A 12538-nucleotide genomic window follows, 5' to 3' on the forward strand; every position below is an offset into this window, starting at 1 on the left:
AAGCCAATAACAAACATTACTTTAACTGTCATATTGAGACTCTGCATTTAGCAGCAGAACAAATTAGTAAGTGGGTGTAAGTATGTTTAAAATGAGACTATGTAAAGAGCAGCAGTTTTCAGAAAACCTGTAAATAAGTTATTTTTGTTAACCAGTCCATTAAAACGGTGTGCCACTTTTTTTCTGGTCTATCATACATCCTCTGCCCCCAGCAGTTGGGTTACAGTTCACTGAGATTATACTAAAAGGACACACATATGTAATATATATGTGTGTGTGCAAAATATATGCAGAAACATACTAAGCTTCAAATCTTTTTAAATTTGTAATGTTCCTTTTTAAGAGGAATATTAAATTCAGAAATATTAATTCACATTTTATGCATGGCACTGTGTACTTATATGCTTAAACCCGCTCTACTTCACTGTATCAAGTTAATATCAGTTTTATTGACATATTAGAATAGAATGTGACCAACAGTATTTAAACAGTAACTTCAGCTTTGTTTCTGTACTCCAAAGCATTTCATTTGCAGCCTCAGTACTAGTCTTTGGTGTAGCTATTGAGAAACTCCATTATAGTATTTTGAATCCTTCCATTTCAGCCTATTTCTACTCTGTACTCCCATTTCCTTTTCTGAGGGCTATATCTCTTTCTGAAAAAAAATTTATTTCCCTTACTGAAAATAGATTCCATAATATTGTTAATATTTCTGTGAAAACTTACTAGGGATTAGAAAAATTGAATGATTACATTGAGTCTCCAAGTGTCTAGCAATTAAATGGAAACATAATAAATAATGTTAGGGTTAATGAAGCTTTACAGGAAAGGTGAACTGAAGATACAAAAAGAGAAGGGATTTGCCAATTACTGAAACCATCACTGTAAATTTTGGATTTACTCTGAAAGTGTAAGGAAGAGGCAGTTCAAATTGGAGTAAGAAAGTTAAGATATCTGAAGATGAATGATGGGCTAACAGTTTACTGAATCTCTAAAACATGAGAAAAGAACTCTTTAATGTAAGAAAAATGTTTCTACTAAAATGGAGAATAGCCTGATTCAAATTAAAATATCTGACACTTCTTTCAGCTCTCTTTGATTTCCATGTATCATCATTTGTTTGGTTTGATCACAGCAGAAGCAACTAGAAGAAAATGTGATCTATCCAACAGATAAATTCTAGTGTCTGATAGACTCTCATTTTGTTTAGATCATTTAAACACTTACTTTCAATTAACATTATTGTAAGATTTTTCTGTAAAAATTTTTTGAAAGCTTAGGTGGTTATAGGCTTGAAAAAAATTGAAGTAGCTACAAGTTTAACTATAGCTGATTTTTGAGGTTTATCCATACTTACTTTTTAAAGTCCTCATTACTTATTCAAAATTTAAAAATAATTATAACATTATTTATAATATAAAACAAAAGATATATGAGAGTGGAACTGATCAAAAACATCTTCATATTTCTGAAAGCAACATTTTTCAGTTCAATCATTCGAAGTCTGCTCTGGAAATTCTTTGAATATTAATCTTCCCAGTACTTGCATAGCACATTCAAAACAAATAAACACTGCTTCAAGAAGAAATGTCCAGGTATCTCATTTCACGAATTTGCAATGGAAAGCCTGACTCCCCTTAATAAGAAATAAATATTTTCAATGACATTGTGACTGAATTACAGGAATCTTGCACTTGCAGGTCTACTTAAACCCTGGAAAGATTATTCCTATGAGTGAGTCACAGACCCATCTGGGTGGGGTGAAATCTATTTTATGCAAAATTCTACTGTGCTTCTAAGATGTGGAAAGATTGATGTAGCCATTTAAGTCTAGAAGGGTAAATGGGAAAATTTGTTCCATAATGCTTTGTATTACAGAATGTACTTTTTCTAACAAATTACTAAAAAAAACATGACAAGTCTTTCAAAATTATGATTTGAGACAAAAAAAAAAGAACAGAAAATGTCAAAATTTTACCAATGCCCTTGCTGCCTGGAGCAACAGGAAGCATGATAGACATAAGGAGTTATTCAGTATTTTTTTCTCCAGAGTTACAAGCTTCTAGGTGAAGCTTTCTGATATTCAATAGCCACATTTCATAAACTACAAAGCCTTCTTACCCCAAAACCAAAGAGAATCATGATTATACTTTGCTTTTGAGATGAGAAAGCCCTTACAGTTTGGCTATCTAAAAAAGGTTAATTATAAGAAAAAATTATTTTTCAGTGAGGGTGGTGAGGCACTAGAACAGGTTGCTGAGAGAGTCAATGGATACCCCATCTCTGGAGACTTACAAGGTAAGGCTGGGCCAAGCTCTGAGCAATCTGATGTAGCTGTGGATGTCTCTGTTCATTGCAGGGGAGCCAGACTAGTTGGCCTTTAAGAATCCTTTCCAATTATAAGGACTGTGTGATTCTGATTCTGTGATATTTTTCTTCCTTCACACATTTTGTTGTTCTTCTATTTTTTATTTTTTTCATCTGATATTCTGAGGAGATAAAAAACAGTGGAGTTTTATTGCTTATCTTCTTTTCACAATTTCAGTTCCTTATCTCCATACACCTTCCCTGCGAAAATCTTAGTTTTACTGTAAGTTCTTCAGTGTTTTTCAGTGAAGCAGAGGCTATTTTTGTCATACTTTCCAAGACAAAGGCAAAGATGCATCCAAAATAGAAAACTACCTGTCAGAAACAGCAGAATACATCTAAACAAAAGCACCTAAACTGTGAATAGATCTTGTTGTGGGTTTTTTGGTTAGTTGGTTGGTTGATTTTTCTTTTCTTGTTTTTACCTTTTTTTTCTTGTTGTTGTTGTTTTCCTTGAGAACTAATTCAAATGATTAAATTGAATCTTTTGTAACGTAAGACCACGTTATGAAAACATGCCTCAGGCTCATCCATGAATACATTTGAGAATACATTTTTCCTTAGTTGTGTTCAATTGAATTTTACACTACATTTGCAAGCATATAACTTAAAATCAAAATCTGTCACTTTTGCTTTAAGGATTCTTCATTAAGATTACTAATCTTCATAGTCAGTAATTTCATATTCTTCACCAAAATCTGTTCTTATTAGTGCAACTAATGGTGACAGAATATAGCTTTCATTTTGCTACATAAAGTTAATACTTATAATTCTTATAAATTTTGTGGGTTTAAACTTTTTTTCATATAAATTATACTGGCATGTCTAATTTTCTTTTTCTTTTTCTATGCAAAGCAAGGAATCCATTTAGAGAATTCTAATTTAAAGAGATAGATAAGAAATGCTGCATTTTGTTTCTCTAATAGTAGATACTCAGAAAATAGTAATTCATAATTTAAAATGTGTAATTTATCAACCTCATTAGAAATATGCTTCATTGCTTATGTATTCATAGTATCTGAAATGCAAACTCTTCTATTTAAAATATAATTCTACAAACCATTTCAGCGATTTTTTAGAACTATAAGAAATTTAGAGTTTATTATATATTGTGTTTATATATATAAATATATATATACACAGGCACAAATAACCACAAACTTAGCATCATCAACACAGTTTATAGAAATAGCTGTTCTAGATAATGGTGAGCCAAATAAGCAGAGGATAATTAACTTTGAGAATTGATTCTGTTTTGCTTTTTGTGTAATAAAAATAATTAATGTTTTCTTTAATTATTTTTTCTTTCTATGAAAAATGTGTATCAGGACCCATGAAAATCCAACAATTTCTGCATACAGTTTTCTATATACTGTGTCATTGCATAGCTGGACTTTACACAAGGTAGAGAAATTTCAGATGAAATGAACATACACTCATGCTTCATAAGTTACTGGCTATTTCCATAGAAGTTCTGTAATACATACACAAAATGATTGTCTTTCTGAGCAGCGATGTCTTGAACTTGAAATGATAGTAGGGCTACATGTCACTTGAACATCTTATACATTTTCATTGTTATATTTAAAAAGTCTCTCCTAGATGGTAAAAGAACCAAAATACTTGTTTCTCAGTTGCCAAGGAAGATGAAAGCTATGTGCCTGTCACGGAAAATATTTTTGAGGAGTCTATGTGGCATGGTTAAGTTCACACATTTCAAACATAGTTCACATTTCCTTTCTTCAGCAAGACAGATCCGTAATTGCAGGCACACAGTAAGGTGCTTATGAGGAATAACACTGTCTATGCAAAAGCTCTCAAAAGCTTTTCTCCTATGCATTGCTAAACCTATCATGTATATATATTCAGTTCCATACAGTTACATCTGTGACATAACAGTGAGTTATGTAGCTCTTGAGAAAATTCAGGAAGATTAATAGAGCACACTTACTGTGAAAGAATACTCACTGATAAATAAAACAACAAAAAAAAAGGTCTTTTAGCAGCTTGTTCTTATGCTTAGTACTTGAAGTAGTAAGATTTTGCTTTCTATTTTTTTTTTTTTGTCAGTTTTGCTATTAGATGACGTTTTTAGAGGCATAGTCAGCTGTCATGATCTGTGTTTACAAATGTAATATCATTTGTGAACTGCCCTGCAATTTCCTTTGGAGAGCTCAGTTTGCTCTAGGATATATTAATAATTAGTCTATCTACCTTAATCACCACTAGCAGAATAATAATTCATGTTTTCTTTTGCAAATCCTACTCTATTTTAGATGGCTTACCATCTATGTCTTTTTACAGGCTTCTATTACAAGTCAATGGCTTTCTTATCTGAGTCAACAGGCACTCTTTGAGAAAACAGCTGGACTAAGATGTTGCATATCCATATTTTTGCACACCATACAGCTGCCCACATGAGCATTTGAAATAATTCAGTTGGTTTGGGTTCAAATCTCTTGATTTCTTATATTACTTTCATCATAAGTAATAAACATTCTTCACCTTGTAATCTTATTTGCATCATATTTTTGATCATTTGGTGCTTCTACAAGATCTCTTCATTAAAGTATTCTTAAAAATTATTCTTGTATCTGTTGTGGAGTGGTTTAATTTGTCCATAACCTCTGGATAAATTGGATGGAGGATCAGGCAAGGGGTTGGTTATTTATTATTTGAAACCAATTTTATTCTGTCTATAAAATCCAAATGCTGTGCTGAGAGAGAATAGAGATAGTAACAAGAATTGCTTCCATGGAGGTTATTTTTGGTATAGCAATTTCTCTATCTGTCATCTTATAGGCTGATTCTGTACATAACTGAGTCTTTAAAATCATACCATCCATTAAAAATTAATATTTCAAAACTCTTCTGTTTTCTCTGCAAAAACAACTAGAAGTACGAGATACATGCTTTGATAGTATAAGCAGCTAAAACTCAAAGTTTATTTTACATCTTGTGTACTTCAAACATTTTTTTCTATTAGTTCACTACTGTTCTACTGATTTTAACTTAAAAAAAATTAATAAAAAATAAAAGCCATTGTTGAAATATTGTTGAACAGAAAAGATTCCTTTGAAAGTATATGCAATATCACTCTGAAATATTTTGAATTGGTGTAGTATTTAATTCAAGTAATTATCTCCAAGAATTACTTGGATATAAATTTCACATTATGCCTGGATATCAATGACACTGTCAGATATGGAGGATTTCTGTTTGCTCATAACATCATTCCTCTGACACTCGTTAATTCATACTGTTTGCATTTGTTTATTACTGTGGTGTTTCAAATCTATTAATTATTTTTTTTTCTTATATATTACCCAAATTACTAATGTTGTAATCTGTGTTCAATTACAGCATGTTTTAAACTTATTAGGCAAGGGTCATTCTACCATATGAATGCTGAAACAGTAGTATCCTACAGAACTATCTTTTGCTGCTTGATGTATGTAATTCTTCTTGAAATTCTAAATAACATCATTTAGAACAAAACTGGGGACTTCTTTCAACACATGGCACTAACAATGATGATGTTGTTTGAGCGAGCAGAGACTTCATAAGTTTGAATTTAAAAAGCAACTTACAAACCAAATCACTGGCAAGTATCTAAACAAAATGGTAGACAATTTATTTCCTTCTGTTCCATAGCCAATATGCATGAAATAATCTTTTATCTCATTTTGTTGCCATTAAATGATGGGAAATAGGTAATATTATTTGCAACGTTAACTCCACTGAGAATAATTTAAGTACCAAAAAATGGTCTGTGATTTCATTAGATGTACAGAATGATACTAAAGATTTAATGAAAGTTGCATTGTCCACATGTTGAGCCTTTTTATGACATTGCAATCAGTAATTTTTCATCTCCTTTCTATTTATGCTTATATTATTTCCAATTTTAGCCTCTTGAATAGCATCAACGTCAGGTAAGAGATTCCATGCTGTTTCTAGCAAAAATAAACAAACAAAATAAAAAAACAACAATGATATTTTCGGGTTAGATTTATAGACTATAAAACTCATAGAAACTCTCACAGAAAATAACTACTTCAAAACTTACTATTCAGATGTAGGAGCATTGGATTTGACTGACATTTGGAATAACTGATTCAAGTCTAAAGATTTAACTGCTGATCTTTATATAATATTGTTTTCTCGTGGATGAGTTTCTATTTTGTAGTCATTTATTTGACTCAGACGTATCAATTTTTAAACAAAGAATGAAATATTTATTTATTGACTAAGTTTTCCAATAGCATGTTTTTCATAATTATACCTTATTTAGTTGTGATCATGTAAAGACAATATTCCTGGGTGATTTTAATGCAACTATCTACTATAAATTTCTTCATTAAATCACACCTCACTTCTTCATTTTCATTTTCATTTTATAAGACTTAGAGTGATTTAGCTATTCCTGCTTCTCTCTAATTTCTGATATTCTGTTGTGATTTTTTTTTTTCTGTGGTCTTTCTTATCCACTTATAGCAGGTGGTTACACATATTCCAGTTTTGGTCTATGCCAGTTGCAATTGGGTTGAATTGCTTGATGCTAGCATTCACTTCTCTCCAAGACAGTATTTCTAAAATGCTTGTCCAACATTTTTTGTTTATTTATTTATTCATTATGTAAAGCAAAGCACATTTGTGTGTATGCTGTAACCAAAAGTCCAGTTATCTTAATGACTTTAAAATGATGCAGCTTGTGAAATGGCAAATGATGAATGGCCTTGCATTTCACACCTTCTTTTTTACATTCATCGTTTGTCACGCTTTCCCTTGCAAAGCCTTCTTTGTCTTCAGAAAACCATAAAAGGCATTCTTGGTCTGCCTTTTAAGGTATAAGAAAATAAGAAACATTTGCTAATGGTAGACTGCTGCTTTCTGACCACATTATATAACATTAATGCCTTTGTCTATTTAAGCCATGTATCGTTTATGTCATGAATTTATTCTCAATTCTTGCATATTAATGTAGGTTCTAATTAGTGGAAAAAAAAAAAAGATGGATTTTAATCTATCTACTGTAAAGGAAAGGACAAAATTCATTTTATGTTGGTTGCATATTAACCTTCAGACTGGATCTCCTGAAATAAATGTGATAGTTAGTTTAAATGTGAATGTGCTGTTATTCCAGTACCTCTTTGGTGAGACGTCCTGCACAGGAGTTTGATCACTACTGTAGTAATTGTTTTCATCCCCCTAATATCTGGTTAGAACTTCCCCCTTTAATTCTTGTGTCCATTGACTCAGATTCTTACACTGTGCTTCTCTGTCTGGCTCCAGTTTCTCTGTGACCTTAACTTGGTATTTGAAGACCATAATAAAAGACCTGAGTAAAAGTAAGTAACTAAACAAAAAAGGAATGCTAGCTTTGTACGAGTGTTTGAAAGGAATTCAGTTTTTCAATTGACATTGTTTACTATTTTTTTTTAATGCCACAAAATTCCAGTAACTAATTTAATATTAGTTTGAATCTTAAAGAAATTTGGTTTAAATAAGAAAATTGACATTTTGTAGAATTCAGAAATAAGAGTAAGAGTAATATATACTTCTAATGCAAAAAAGAAATATCAAAAATGATGTAGAAAATGGAAGAAAATATTTTTGTATATTTTTTTTCTTTGTATTAAGAAGGTTCTATTGCTTTTGACTTTAATTCTCATACAAACAAATAGCTCCACATTAATCTCTGGATAAAAATTTTACATAAGTGAATCTGAGAAAATAGCCAGTGAACCAACTTGGCCTTTCTAGCTAAAGTCTGATAATTGATGATTCTTCATTCATTCACAAGGGCAAGTTAGGATCTTAGATACTTGTGTATCATTGTTGTCTTATTTGTAGACAAACTTTGGTGACTTTTCCTCAGCAATCTATGAAACCTACATGTTTCAAAACTGCATCCTTCAAACAAAGTTCATACTTTTCATGGGAGTAATAAAGATATGCATTTGGCATGTATAGCATTCTAAGTTATAATACATATTAAGCTTCTGTCAAATAGAAATGCATCCTTGCATTGGTGAGTTAAGTTTCTTGCTGTCTTATAAAAGATAAAGGTCATTAAATTAAGCAAAAGAAAATCAAAGGATAAACAGGACACTTCATAAAACTGACAGTTTTTGTTTTCTCTAGTCACCTATTGCACCTATTCTTTTAATTATCACATTGACTGCCCTTTTACAACTCCAGAAGAACATAAAATGTATGCATTCACTAATCAAAGTCTTACACCATAAATATGTTTACTGCAGTGCACCAGTAAAGCAATTCCAACAACTGTGAGCTGCATCAGTTCATTAACCTATCCCCCTTGGGCCTTTGGCCTTGTTCCTGCTATTGCAAAAGCTAAAGGCCTGCAGGCTATCTTTAGAAAGTCTTTAGGTTATTCACTTTGGAGATAAACGATTTTTTTTTTTTTTTTTTTTTCTTGCAGTTAAATACAAATTGGAAACAGAAGCACCATTTTAGGCAGAGCAGCAATCAGAAGCTCAGGCAATATAGATTTCCCAAACCAGTCTCCTTTTCCTCACTTCACTGATCCTACATTATCTGTATTTTTCTGCACTATGGTCTGCATCTCAGATTCCCCAGCAATGATTCCAGGAGAAGCTGATCTTTTATTCTGAATCAGACACAAAATAGAAAGGATTCTCCAGTGCCCAGTTGTTAAGACTAATGGAAATAAATGAAAATAGAATAATCAATCAAATTATATGAATATAGTAATACTTCTTACAATCTAACTAAATTTCTCTTCCTCTTTTGATAATGCTTTCTGTGCTGCTTTGTAGTTCTGAAAATCTTCTAGATTTCAAATAAAGACTGCCAAAATAATTGAGACAAAGGAAAACAGTAACCAAAACATTTTCATTTTTGCAAAATAAAGTGTACATTTCTTGTTCGCAGACAACCTCAATAGTGCTATCTTCTATTTGTTGGGGAGAATCTTGGTAAAAAATCTATATCTTATTATTACTCATGGGTTGCCATGGGTGAACATTGACCTTACATATATTTCAAAAGATAAACGATCATTTCCCTGAGGAAGGTTTCCAGGCAGCAAGCATTATCAATTTTAAAGTAGTTTTACAAGTACAAAACACTTCAGAAGAGCAAGATCCTGTCAGCTTATCTATATTGTCTGACACTTCATCCCTTTGGAAAACCTACAACCATGAGATTCTTCATGGGGAATTGATAAATGAATAAATAAGTGAATAAGGCTTGATAGTCACACTCTCTCTCACTTTAAACCAACAATATGCCTAGGCATTTTTAAGTAGGAACATTTAAAAGTTTAAAATACTCAAAACCTAAAAATATTATTGAATAAGCAAAGAAAATTTGCTGGTGTTTTCTTCTTGTAAGTTAGAGAAAGAAGTAAGCAGTTCCCTCTCTGATGCATAGCCTGGAGGATTGTAGTGGCCATTCTTGTGGCAGTGGATTGCAAAGCATTATGAGAACAGAGAAGAGAAAGAAAACTGCTGAAATATTAGAATAAAATGGACAGGAAAAAATGTTTGGAACCTACCTCAAATCCACTTGCTTTGGTTTTTCTCTGTCTACAGATTCACATAGAATGTTTTGGGAAGAAGGGTATGGAAATATGTTAATATTGGAGCCAGGAACAACGTAATGAGACACACTTCATCAAATCTGGAAATATTTGCATAGTTTATTTATAATCCTTAAAACCTTTTTCTTCATGCATGAAGATGTAAAATGCGGAAGATCTTACAGGATACATATATCTTTTTTCTGTACATATTTCCCAGTAACATAAATATGCATTAAAAAGCCACAGGTTTTGTGTGTGTGTGTACAGAATAAGCAATGTGTTCCAGCAACAGGTCTGGGGAAGGTGTGGTATTAGTTTATTTAAAGAAAAGAAAAAGTGCTCTAATGAATTTGTGCTTTCGAAAAAAAAATATTTTCACCACTGATTTTCAAATAGTTACTGTTTAAGCTTTCAGGTCATAGAAAACCACATTTTCTATGAAAATCCTACTTTTGGTGGTTGTTTATTCTATTTTATTAGCCAATGAATCTGAAGGATTTTTTGACTGGAATTCAGTCAGTTAACAACAGAGCAACAGGGAGACTAATGTTTCTGAAATATTCTGACATAAACACAATCATGTCAAAATAAATTACTGTGTATTTTAATTATTAAATTATTTCAACAACAGTTCCTTTAACTGTTAAATATTAAAAACAATAAATAATCTTTCTCTTATCAACTGAATGTATATAATAAGTGCATAAGGGCTTACGAACATCTAACCAAGCAATCAAAGGCCATTCTAAATTGAGCCAGGTAGAAATTCAGTTCATTGTTCTTTTCAAAAAATCTTTCTTGATATTCAAGAGACAGTTAATAAGCATAATCTGGAGCCAGCAGAAAACAAAACAAAACAAAATAAAAAAAACATCTAATTACAAAATGTGTTTTACCTTATTCTCCTTTATTCTCCTTTACCTGGAATACATTAATTTGAGACATACCTTTTACTAATTTCCATTCTTCTTATGCAATTTTTTGACTTGATATATTGCTCACCTTGTCTATTACCAGGAGGAAAAAAAAAAAAAGGAATGCTTCATTTGCTTGTCTGATACTCTGACTATTTCAGTACTTATTAAATGTTTTCACACTTTTGAAAAAGTAATTGTTTATCTAGTTTGAATACAGTGTGCGAAAACAGATCAAACATGGTAGATAAACAAATTTAAGTCCTGATTTAATCAAAGAGTTAAAAACAAATCAATTAACCTTTAATCTATTAAAAGAATGGAAAAGTTGAGGAACTTGAAAGTCATCTAACTGTTGTGCATGTTTCACAATGTACCATAGGAGTGTGAAACATAATATTCTACTTATAACCCCATTATAATATCTAGATAATTATAACTTTTCATTATAGAGATCTTCATAAATTCTTACAAGTTACATGTGGTCCAATCTTTTCCCTGTTGAAGTTAGGCCTAAGGAAATTACACTGATCTTGATTCTATGTAGGTAATGTTCCATGGTTAAAGTTCAGTGTCACTGGATTTGGATCTTACCATCTGCAATATCAGCATGCCTCAATTTATGCATTTTTTAACTAATGCAAGTAAAATGGAGTCCTGTCTTGGAAGTGTCACCATCTGAAATTGATAGAATAGAGAAAGTATATCTTTGCCTCAATTTCAGGTAGAACATACTAGCTAAGAGGATCTGGTCAGGAGGTCAAGATTTTATTTGAACACTGTTGTTGTTAGTTGATTGTCTTCCAAATCAGCTTAGACTTGTATCCTTCCAAATCAGAGAACTGCAAGAGAATCTAAGAGTGTAAGTTACATAGAACATCTTAAGATAATATGCAGAAACTTTCAGCAAAGAGCAGAAATAAGTGGATTTTCTGAGCCCTCTACTGCAGCTATTTGGGGAGAAAAAAAAGAAAAAAGACATCTACATCACTGTTCACTTCAAAAGTTTGCTTCCTTACCTTTCATATTAATAAAAATTCAATGATCCTACTTCATCATTTTACCCACTTTACTATATAAACAAACAAACAAAAAACAAACAAACAAAACCAACAAACAAAAAAAAAACAGGAAATTGAAATTTTCAACTACTTTTCAGGGTTCCCTCCATACAGATTACTTTCCTCTTTCTATTGGAAATGAACGGTCAAGAAATATCAGTGAGCTCTGAAAGACCTTTAAGAAGACCTGACTGACAGGTCACTGTACTATGAAATAATTGCCTTATGGTCTTTTGAAAAAGCAAGGTTGAGAGAATGTATTCACATTTCCCCCATGAATCATTAGTATCACATTTGATCTCCAATGACACTCTCTTAAGCACTGTGGTAATTAATTCCAGATAGGAATTTTATGCTGCAGTTAATCGCTCACCTCTGATATCAGCATTACCGAAGCTCAGTTGGACAAATAATAATGTGATACTAAAAAGACAAAAACTCATTTCTAACTCCATTAAACTATCTCTAAGAAAAGAGAAAGAAAAACAGGAAATCTGGTAAGAGAAGGAATGAATTTTCATGGGGATGTTTTCTGAGGTCATAGAGACACACATGTAAAAATGTAGCTCTTGTGAAATTAGACTTCTGATATCTTCCTAGCTAATTTCACATTATTTTAAAAT

The sequence above is a fragment of the Meleagris gallopavo genome, chromosome 3 (assembly GCF_905368555.1).
Source record: "Meleagris gallopavo chromosome 3, MGAL_WU_HG_1.1, whole genome shotgun sequence".
NCBI classification, from domain to species: Eukaryota; Metazoa; Chordata; class Aves; order Galliformes; family Phasianidae; genus Meleagris; species Meleagris gallopavo.